We start from the raw sequence: 11,056 nt of genomic DNA on the forward strand, positions 1-11,056 counted from the left end.
AGGCAAGGGATAAGAGAGGGAGATGGAAGTCACATTCTTTGTTGTAATATAATTTCAGAAGAGACAGCCCATCACTTACTCATTCTATTACTGAGAAGCTAGTCCACAACCCAAGTGTCCATCAGAGATGAATAAAGAAAATGTGGTATTATAACAATGAAATATTATTTGGCCATAAAAAAAAAGGAAATCCTATCATTTGAGACAACACTGATGAATCTTGCAGACCTTGTGGTAAGTGAAATAAGTCAGAGAAAGACAAATACTATATGATCTCCCATGTATGTAGAATCTTAAAAAGCCAAACTCAGAAACTCAGATAGTAGATTGGTGATGGACAGGGGCTAGAGGTTATGGGAAATGGGGAGATGTTGATCAAAGGATACAAACTTCCAATTATAAGATGAATAAGTTCTGGGGATCAAAGTGCCAAGTGCCACATGGTAAATGTAGCTAATAATACTGTGTTATATACTTGGAAGTTGCTAAGAGAGTAAATCTTAAATGTTCTGACCACATAACACACACAAATTATGTGAAGTGATGGACGCATTAACCTCATTGTGGTGGCCGTCTCACAATCAATTGGATCTCAAAATGATCAAATCATCATGTACACTTTAAACTTGCACAATGTTATATGTCAATTATATCTTAATAAAGCTATGGGGTAAAAAAAAAATAAATAAATAAAAGCTAGTCCCTATGTCCAGTCTGCACTGAAAGGGAAGGCATTACACAAAAACATGGAAACCAGGAGAGGGCATCACTGGGAGTTTATCTTAAAGGCTGTCTACCACAGTGCTCAAAAAGATCACTACTCTAACTCTCTAGTAGTTTCCATAAAGCTGAGTGGACTCGTTCTCCTACAATGTCTCTCCTTCTGTATTCCTTTCTGACTTGATGAGATCTGTTGATTATCTGATTATTCTTTCACTCATCATCATGTCTATGAGGTTTATCTATGTTATTGCACATAGCTATTATTATTTTTCATTGTTGTGTTATAGTCTATTACATGAATAACCATAATTTTATTTATCCATTCTCTCCACTGTTGATAGATGTTTATCCTGTTTTAGCTGTTATGAATGAAGTTACTAGGAACATTCTGTAAACATCCATTTTTGGTGGACATAAGCATTCATTTCTACTGGTAATAACCCCAGGAGTGGGATTAGAGTCAGACAGAATTAGTAATTGCTGCCTCTGTCAATTCAGGTCTTCCATAAAGAAGATGCCAAGGTAGAATTAGGTATGCAAGACATTTCCAGGGGGCCTTGCCTGTGAAGGATAAAGGAGAGAGGGAGGAAGAGTAGACACAGGGAACCTCCAGACCACAGGGCAGATCTGACCACTGTGAAAGCTCCACAGTCTCAGCCAGGCTGACAGGGAGCCCAGTGTACAGACTGTCTATCATAGGAGCTGTTTGCAAGGCAGGATGGCCTGAACTAGGACCTCTGCCATTCACAATCAGTGGCCAGGAGCAGCCTGGAAAAAGCATGGCCTCAGCATGAACACTGGGGTTGCTCCAAAGGTATGGCAGTTGGAGCTATTGACCAACTAACCTCCTTGCAGCAGGTTCTCTTGAAGGGAGATCTGAACAGTGTGTCACCAGGGCCACCAGGCTACCAATATATACCAACTAAAACTCGCACTAGTCATGTCTGAGATTTCCTTATACTCTACATTCTCACCAACCCTTGCCAGTGTTGATGCTGTTAGTTTTACACATTTTGGTGGTTCTCTGGAGGGATCTCACTGTGGGTTTTTTTTTTTAAGTTCATGTATTTATTTTGAGAGAGAGTATGTGTATGTGTGTGAGAGAGAATGTGAGTTGAAGAGGAGCAGAGAGAGAGGGAGAGATAGAATCCTAAGCAGGCTCCATGCTGTCAGTGTGGAGCCCAATGTGGGGCCCAACCCTGTGAACGGTGGGATCATGACCTGAGTAGAAATCAAGAATTGGATGCTCAACCAACTGAGCCACCCAGGTGGCCTTCATCGTGGTTTTAAAATAGCCTTTGCTGGGGCACCTGGGTGGCTCAGTCAGTTGGGCATCTGACTTCGGCTCAGGTCATGATCTCATGGTTCGTGGGTTCGAGCCCCATATCGGGCTCTGTGCTGACAGCTAGCTCAGAGCCTGGAGCCTGTTTCAGATTCTGTGTCTCCTTCTCTCTCTGACCCTCCCCTGCTCACACTGTCTCTCTCATAAATAAATAAAACATTAAGAAAAAAATTTTTAATAAATAAATAAAATAGCCTTTGCTAAAGACTAATGAATTTAAGCACCTTTCATATGCTTGTTGAATACATAGATGTTCTCTTTTGTGAAGTGCCTACCCAGGTCTTTTTCCAACTTAACAAAAAAAATAGGTTGCCTGTCTTTTTCTTATTGGATTATAGAAGTTCTTTATATATTGTGGATACAAGTCCATTGTCAGTATGTTTATCAGAGATATCTTCTCCTGCACTATGTCTTAATTTTTTTTTTTTTTGAGAGAGAGTGAGAGAGAAATCATGCACATGTGAGTGGGGCAGGGACAGATAGAGAGGGGGACAGAGGATCCAAAGCAGGCTCCATGCTGACAGCAGACCTCCCAATGTGGGGCTTGAACCCATGAACCATGAGATCATGACGTGAGCTGAAACCATGAGTCAAATACTCAACCGAGCTCTCCAGGGGCCCCATTGTGTCTTTTTTAAATGGTGTTTGTTACTGAACAATAGAAGAGACTTTGAATTCTTCACATATATTCTACTACCTCTCACCTTGGAAATTTCAAACTCCTACTTATTCACAGCTTAGATATCTCTTTCTCCTGGAAGGCTTTCCCACCTCTATTGTAATAGGATTCTGGTAACACAAACTCAGTTCACTAGGCCAGGGACTCAAACCCCATCAGGACTCTCTCTGCCCGTCTCCCGCCTCTATCTGTTGATTTTGTTCTCTCAGGACAGCTGTGTGCATTTGGAAGGAAAAGTAACCTACTATAGTTCCTCCATCTTGCATCTTTGTTTTCTCCTACCAGAAAGGAACTATCATCCCTTTAACCCAATTTTTCAAATCCTGATGAAGAATTCCAGGCTGACCAGCCTTAGGTCACTCATGGACTCTGTAGCTAGAAAGAGTGCTGTCTATGACAGACAGCCCCACACACCCACAGGAGATTCTATGAAGGAGCAGTCCACCCAGAGAACAAAAAAGTAATATCCTCAGAAGTGGAATTCCGGGAACTGGACAGACAAAGCAGGAGGCTAATCCATTCATTTATTCCACAAATATTTATTGAGCACCTACTATACGCCAGGAACAGTTGGCAAGGGTTGGAGCCATAGAGGAGAAGATGAGCAACAGCCGTTGCCGCACAGAGTTCACACTATACAGGAAGCTAGGTGAGGCTGTCCCTGTTGAGGGCTCACAGAGAAAAGCCTCTGTCGTTGTCCAGAAGCCAGCCCTCTGCTCCCAGGCAGGTAAAGCTGTTCTTCAGCCTTTCCGCAGTACCAGTAGACAGCCAAGGTCTTCTCTGACTGGTGGACACAACTCTGGAAGGTTGATTTCCAATTCAAGAATCTAAACTTCAAAATTTATACACAGATGGAAACATCATAAGTGGCTGGTGGGGAATGTAAAATGGTGTAGCCACTTAGAAAATGGTTTGGCAATTTCTCAAAATGTTAAACATAAAATTACGATATAACCCAGCAATTCCACTCCTAGGTATATAGCCAAGATAATTGAAAATATGTGTGTGCAGAAAAACTTATACATGAGTGTTTATAGGAGCATTATTCCTAATGGCCAAAAATGTCCACCAACTAATAAATGGATAAACAAAATGTAGTATATGCATACAGTGGAATATTACTATTTAGCCATAAAAAGGATTGAAATAGGAGTGCCTGGGTGGCTGAGTTGGTTGAGTGTCCAACTCTTGATTTTGGCTCAGGTTATGATGTTGCAGTTTGTGGGACTGAGCTCTGCATTGGGGTCTGTGCTGTCAGCAAGGAGACTGCTTGGGATTCTCTCTGTCTCTGTCTCTCTCTCTCTCTCTCTCTTTACCCCCCGTCCCCAACTTGTTTGTGCATGTGTATACAGGCACATCCACTCTTTCTCTCAGAATTAAAAAATTAAAAAAAAAAAAAGATATGAAGTACTGATACATGCTACCACATGGATGAACCTTGAAAACATGGTAAGTGAAAGAAGACAAACCCAGGGGCGCCTGGGTGGCTTAGTCGGTTGAGCGTCCGACTTTCGCTTAGGTCATGATCTCGCGGTTCGTGGGTTCGAGCCCCGCGTCGGGCTCTGTGCTGACTACCAGCTCAGAGCCTGGAGCCTATTTCAGAGTCTGTGTCTCCCTCTCTCTCTGACCCTCGCCTGCTCACGCTGTCTCTCTCTCTCTCTCCTAGAAATAAAATTTAAAAAAATAAAAATAAAAAAAAAAGAAGACAAACCCAGACATAAAAGACTATGTATTGTATGATGACTTTTTTAAAAAAAAAATTTTATGTTTATTTATTATTGAGACAAAGAAAAACAGAGCATGAGTGGGGGAGGGGCAGAGAGAGAGGGAGACAGAATGTGAAGCAGGCTCCAGGCTCTGAGCTGGTAGTCAGCACAGAGCCCGACGCGGGGCTCGAACCCACGAACTATGAGATCATGACCTGAGCCGAAGTTGGACGTCCAACCGACTGAGCCACCCAGGCTCCCCTGTATGATTCCTTTTCATTGAAATGGAATTTTCATCAAATAGGCAAACCCCTAGAGAGAGAAAGTAAGTTATCACTCCAGCCCCTGGGGTGATGGAAAATGTGGAGTGACTGCTAATGTGTATGGAGTTTCTTCTTGGTGTAATTTAATGTTCTGTAATTTGTTAGTGATGGTGGAAGAACAACTATAATGAATATATAAAAGCCACTTTAAAAGGATGTATTTTGGGGGCTTAGTCGGTTGAATGCCTGACCCTTGATTTCAACTCAGGTCATGATCTCATGGCTCATAGGTTTAAGCCCTGAGTCAGGCTCTACGCTAACAGCATAGAGAAGCCTGCTTGGGATTCTCTCCTCTCCTCACAACCCCCACTGCTCCCCTGCCTGTATGCCCTCCCTCTCTCTCCCTCTCTCTCAAAGAAATAAATAAACTTGAAAAAAGGGTTGTATTTTTATGGTATGTGGATTATATCTCAATAAACCTGTTTTTAAGTGTGGGTATAGAGCTTCTGCATTGTAGTTGCTCACTTGATGTTTGTCTCCACTAACTGCAAATTCTCTGAGTGCAATGGCTGGATCTTTCATGTTCCCAGTAGCTGGTGCAGGGCCTGGCACAATACTGGTAAGTGGGTGAACGAATGAATGAGACCAGCTTGAATGCTAACTCATTCAGGAAACCTCCCACTCTGTGCTCCTAAAGACACTCTTTCCCATTCCCTTAAATAAAAACTTTATTTATTTATTTATTTAGGGGGGGGAGGGGAAGAGAAAGAAGGAGACAAGAGAATCCCAAGCAGCTCCACACCACCAATGCAGAGCCCGGTGCGGGGCTCAAACTCACGAACCTGCGAGATCATGATCTGAGCTGAAATCAAGGGTCAGAGCCTTAACCGAATGAGCTGTCCAGGCGCTCCTCCCCATTCCCTTTCATGGGGGGCTGGCAGGGATCTCTGCTCTAGCTCATCACCTTGACCTCTGCATCCATGGCCACATGCCCTTGGGCGACCGCAGCTACAGCTCCACTCCTGGGGCTGGTTTGAAGGCCTATCTCTCATCAACACCTGGAGATGTGCTTTCCTTCCTGCCGAGCTTGGCTATGTGGTTAAGCTTTTTTTCCTGACATGTTTTATCCAATATTTCTGCATTTTCTAGGTCGGCTCAATCTACCATGCCAGAACCAGAAATCCAAAAAAGTTTTCTATAAGCTGGTTCATGATCCCAAACTTGCTTTGCTGAGTTAGAATGCTAGACTGCATTTTCTGTTTGGGAAAAGGTCACGGCGAGGATATAGCAGGATGGTACTGGTAGTAGCTGGCCAGAAATCCTTCTATAGCAGGATCTGTGAAAGCCCTGACCTCCCAGGACCCTTCAGGAAAACACCACTGAAAATACGTATCCTGCTGAGAGGGGTGGACGTGTCATTTTCTCATTCAAGGGATAGTAGATTCTGGTATCATTTCATAACTGTCAGTATAGAGGAAATGCTCATTTTTAAATGAGGAGGAGTGGACCAGTAAACATCCTATGTACATGGAAGTCCCATTAGGTCAGCCACTGAGGACAGACCTAACAGCTAGACACGATGTCGGCTTCTCAATATGTTATATTTAAACTTCATGAGATCTGTATAAGGTAGGTATCATTACCCCCAGTTTTCAGGAGAAAAGTAAGTCTCAGAGGATTAAGTAACTTGCCCAATTACTTAAGAGGTAGAACTTCATATCGGGAGTGTTGAATCACTATATTGTACACCTGAAACTAATATTACACAGTATGTTAACTAACTGGATTTAAAAAAAAAAAAAAAAGAGAGCTTCAATTAAAACCCAGGCCTGTCTGATTCAAGTGTCTCCCTCTCTCCACCTATGTAGCTCCCCTGTGGGAACCCACCTCTCAGTTTCACTCGGATGTTCTGTTTGTTACTAGGATGCAGTAAATGGATTATTCACTACCTCTCCCCTTCCAATCTACTCTATCAGTATAACTAAGCTCCAAGGTCTTGTTTCAGCATCCAGGTGAAAACAGATATTTCCCTGTGCTCTGTAGTAGGCTGAACCCAGGGTTAAATCCTGAAGTCTGCTGAGATTTCGTCTGCGCGCTGCCATCCCACTTACTACCCTGGGGCCCCTGTGACATGGCTTCATTGAGATCTTTTCCTCCCAAGATCTATGAGGCGCCAGCACAGACAGGTACCCTGACTGATACCCTAAGCTTGGTCCCTGAGCTTCAGTAAGAACTCTGAAGCCTGTGATGTCTCCTCCAGGCCTCCTGTCCCCGTCTTCCTGTTATAAGTCCTTTTCCTGTATTAGCTCCTTTAATCCTGACAACTGTTGATGTAAAAACTATTGTTTTCAGTCGTTTACAAATAAGGAAACCAAGGCTCAGAAAGGCTAAGTAACCTGCCAAAAATCATATAGCTAATAAGTGTGGAGCTGGGATTCAAACTCCAGCAGTCTGGTGCCCAGATCCATGCTCTTAACTCCTGTGCTATGATCTAAGATGCACAGAGAATTTGGACTTTTTCCTTTAGTATTTATCACTACATAACATAATGTGCATTATTCTTAAAATTAAAAAAAAAACTCTTTTAGGGGCGCCTGCGTGGCTTAGTCAGTTAAGCATCTGACTTTTGGTTTTGGCTTGGGTCATGATCTCATGGTTCATGGGTTCAAGTCCCACATTGGGCTCCATGCTGATGGTGTGGAGCCTGCTTGAGATCCTCTCTCGCCCTCCCTCCCTCTCTCTCTCTCTGCTATTCCCCGGCCTGCTCTCTATCTCTCTCTCAAGATAAAGAACTAAAATTTTAAAAAGCCTCTTTTATATTTCCTCTCTCATTAAAATATAAGCCTCACAAGTATAAAGATCTTTGTCTATTTTGTTCACTACTGTATCAGCATCTAGGTCAGCATCAAAAACAGATCTGACCAGAGTAGGTACTTAGTAAGTACAGTGAATGAATGAATGACTGCCGTAAAAATATTAACCCTTAATGTCTTTGCACAAAAAATAGGCCCACAGCAAATGTTTTCCCACATAAAAGAGAAGTCCTCCTCACAGAGATTACTTTCTTTACCATCCCAGAAACAAAGGCAAAATTCAAAAGCTTTTACGTTTGCCCTCTCTGCCTTCACCACACTCTCTCAAGCCCTTAGCTTTCCTGAGGATGCCAGTGTCCATCAAATGGCCATGCAATTCCCCTGACGCATCGTCCCAGATCTTCTTCAACTCTGATGACCTTTGCTTCCATTCCACTTAAATTGCCTATAGGAGTGGCCCTTGTGATCCTTTCAAATGTCCAGGTTTCTCAAATTCTTGAGCTCTAATATTATGCTCTTGTACTGAGCCTCCATAGCAGACTGATTTTCCAAGATGGCTACAAGATTGCCCCACATAACACACTCTTCTTCTCCGTGATGTTGACCCTGCTCTTGTTGAGGTTGAGTCTGTGTTCTTTTGAAGCCAAGACGGTCTGTGACTGTAGCAGAAGGGACCCTCAGTACTTCCAGGGCTAGATCATAAAAGGTGATACTTCTTCTTCATGGTCTTCTTTGAATGTTTGCGCTTTGAGCCCAGCCACCACACTGTGAGGAAGTCCACACAGGAGGCTGCACTTAGATCTCCCAGCCAACAGCCCCAGGTCTCAGCTGACAGCCAACATTAGTCACCCAACATGGTACTGAAGATGGTTTTGAGATAACGCCAGCCCCAACCATAGTAACAGCATGAGGAACCCAAGTGAAAACCACCTAGCTGAATCCAGTCAATGACCAGAACCATGAAATTAAAAACAACAAAAACAAAAACAAAAAAAAACAAAAAAAAACCAAAGAAACATTGTTTTTTAAGCCTCTAAAGTTTTGGGGTTACACGTTGTGCAGCAAGAGTAACTGAAACAACATTCTTTTCCTTCTAGTTCTCCAGTTCTCTTACTCACAAAACCGAGTCTCTCACTGGAAATCTGCTGTCACCTAATCAATGTTTTCCCCATAGTCCCAGCAGGAGATGGGTTGGGGCATCTTTCTGCCTTTCATGGCCATTTCCAGACCATGTTTCATCCTGCTTGGCTAACCTAAATATCCCTGCATTCTCCCGCATTCTATCACTAAGAATATTCTATCTGTGCAACTGCAGCAAGCCTTGGTTTATAGGGTTCCCTCCCTGAGGATTTCTGAGATTCTCTGAGGAGGCTAAAATGCTACCCCTAAAGAGGTGAGTTAATTTGCTCACAGTCCATACCACAGCCAGCAGTGAAGCCACATGCCAACTGTGCCTGGCTGTCCCTGCCCACCACACTTTCTTTTCTTACATATAATCCCCTCGCCAAATGAGAGCAAGAATACTTTTGAGCTAATCAATGTGGATGCTTCTGTTTAAAGCAAAACTCATAATAATAAACCCCTGCCAAGGTATTGAATTCCTGGTGGAACCACATGTTAAAAGCAGTTGTCTTCAAACACAACTCCTATGAATGTTTATCGTTTTGCTTAAAGCTTCCTAATTAGAGACTTCCCGCAATACTCTGAACTCCTCGACAATCCACAGGAAGCCAAGAATAAATTATTGAAAAATCATTAACAAAAAGCTTTACCTTCTTTAATAATTGTGTTGATGATCTCTTCTTGCTGGTAAAGAAAATATTTTTTAGAAGAGGCTTCTGTGTTTAGGAACAAGGATTCTTCTAGCAACTTTTTGGCCGAGTTGGACACAACACAAGGTAAGCCTCTTTTATATAGGAAATACATTTCACGAAAGTGTTGAATAAAGGCACATTTTGAGCATCAAAGGAATTGGTCTGGAATAAGAGTAGAGGTTCAGGATTGTGTAGGTTAAGAGCATAGGTTGGAATTGCAGCTTTAACCACCCTTTGCCTCAGTATCTTCATCTATAAAATGGGGATGGCAGTAATATCTGCCTCAGAGGGTTTGAGGAAGGCTAAATACATGATGCCTGACACACAGTAGGTGCTCAATGAATGGTAACTATTACTATCTTAATCTTTGTCTCTATGGATAAAAGAAAAATGCAGCATTCAGTAAAGGTTTTTCTAAAAGCAATGGCTTAAAATAAACTGCTATTTGAAGGCTAAGATTATCATTTGGATAAATGCTATCCCAAATTTAACTGATCTGTATTCCAATAACTACATGAAACACATCAAATTGTGTAGTTACTTAGAAGAACATTTAACAGCTAATGCAAAATGCAGATTCCTGGGCTTTGCTTCATACCTGGTTCCCATCAGAGGAGATGCCTAGGAATGTGCAGTTTTGTGAAGCCTCCAGGTGATCCTCATGATCAGGCAAATTCAGGCAGTAACATTGATTGAAGGGTTGGGGAGTGTATGATTCTCCTGGGGAGGGTATTTTAGTAAGCCTCACCTTGAGTAGTCTCCAGGTTAAATAAAATTTGTCATAGAGCAGCTGTTTTCAAATTCTAATGTGCTTAAGAATCACCTGGAGAGGTGGTAAAAATTCAGATTCCTAGTCCTACCTTTAAGAGATTCAGATTCAGAGATTTAGGTGGCACTTGGGAATCAGCATTTTTTAACCAGCCCCTCCCCTCTAGGGTGAATTTTTGAGAAGCATTTTTGACTTTTGTATTCACATGCTAGAGAGGAGCCAGACATATTTAAAAAGAAAAAAAAAAGATCTGACTTTCCTATGTCATTTGAATATCTCAGACCTCATCGAATTGTAGGTACAAACAAGGTCACAATACAATTATAAACGAATCTTGTGAATTTTTGAATACTAGATGACTCTGCAAGAATCAGTTCTCCTCTCCAGGTATATATCTGGAGATTTTTTAAAAAGTGCCTTTGGAGCACCTCAGTAGCTCAGTCGGTTAAGCATCTGACTTTGGCTCAGGTCATGATCTCACAGTTCATGGGTTCGAGCCCCACGTTGGGCTCTGTGCTGACAGTCAGCTCAGACCTGGAGCCTGCTTCACATTCTGTGTCTCCCTCTCTCTCTGACCCTCCCCCGCTCATGCTCTGTCTCTCTCTCATAAACAAATAAAACATTTAAAAAAAATAAAGTGCCTTCACGTGTGTGTTTTTTGTTCACCAGACTGATGGTTCAGATTTCAGCCTCACCACTTACGTGCTGCAGGCAAGTTGTTTATCTATTGCTGCATTACAAATTATCCCAAAACTTAGTGGTTTAAAACAGCAGCAATCATTTTATTATTTCTCATGGTTTCTGTGGTTGGGAGTTGCAGAAGGGCTTGACTTGGCTCAGTGTCTTTCATGTGGTTACAGACAGTGGTTGGAACTGGAATAGCAGGGGATGGAGAAGCGAGCTGGCTGGGTATCTCTCCCTCTTCATGGAGTTTCAGGACCTCTCTA

Source organism: Crocuta crocuta, unplaced genomic scaffold, assembly GCF_008692635.1.
Source record: "Crocuta crocuta isolate KB4526 unplaced genomic scaffold, BGI_CrCroc_1.0 scaffold217, whole genome shotgun sequence".
NCBI classification, from domain to species: Eukaryota; Metazoa; Chordata; class Mammalia; order Carnivora; family Hyaenidae; genus Crocuta; species Crocuta crocuta.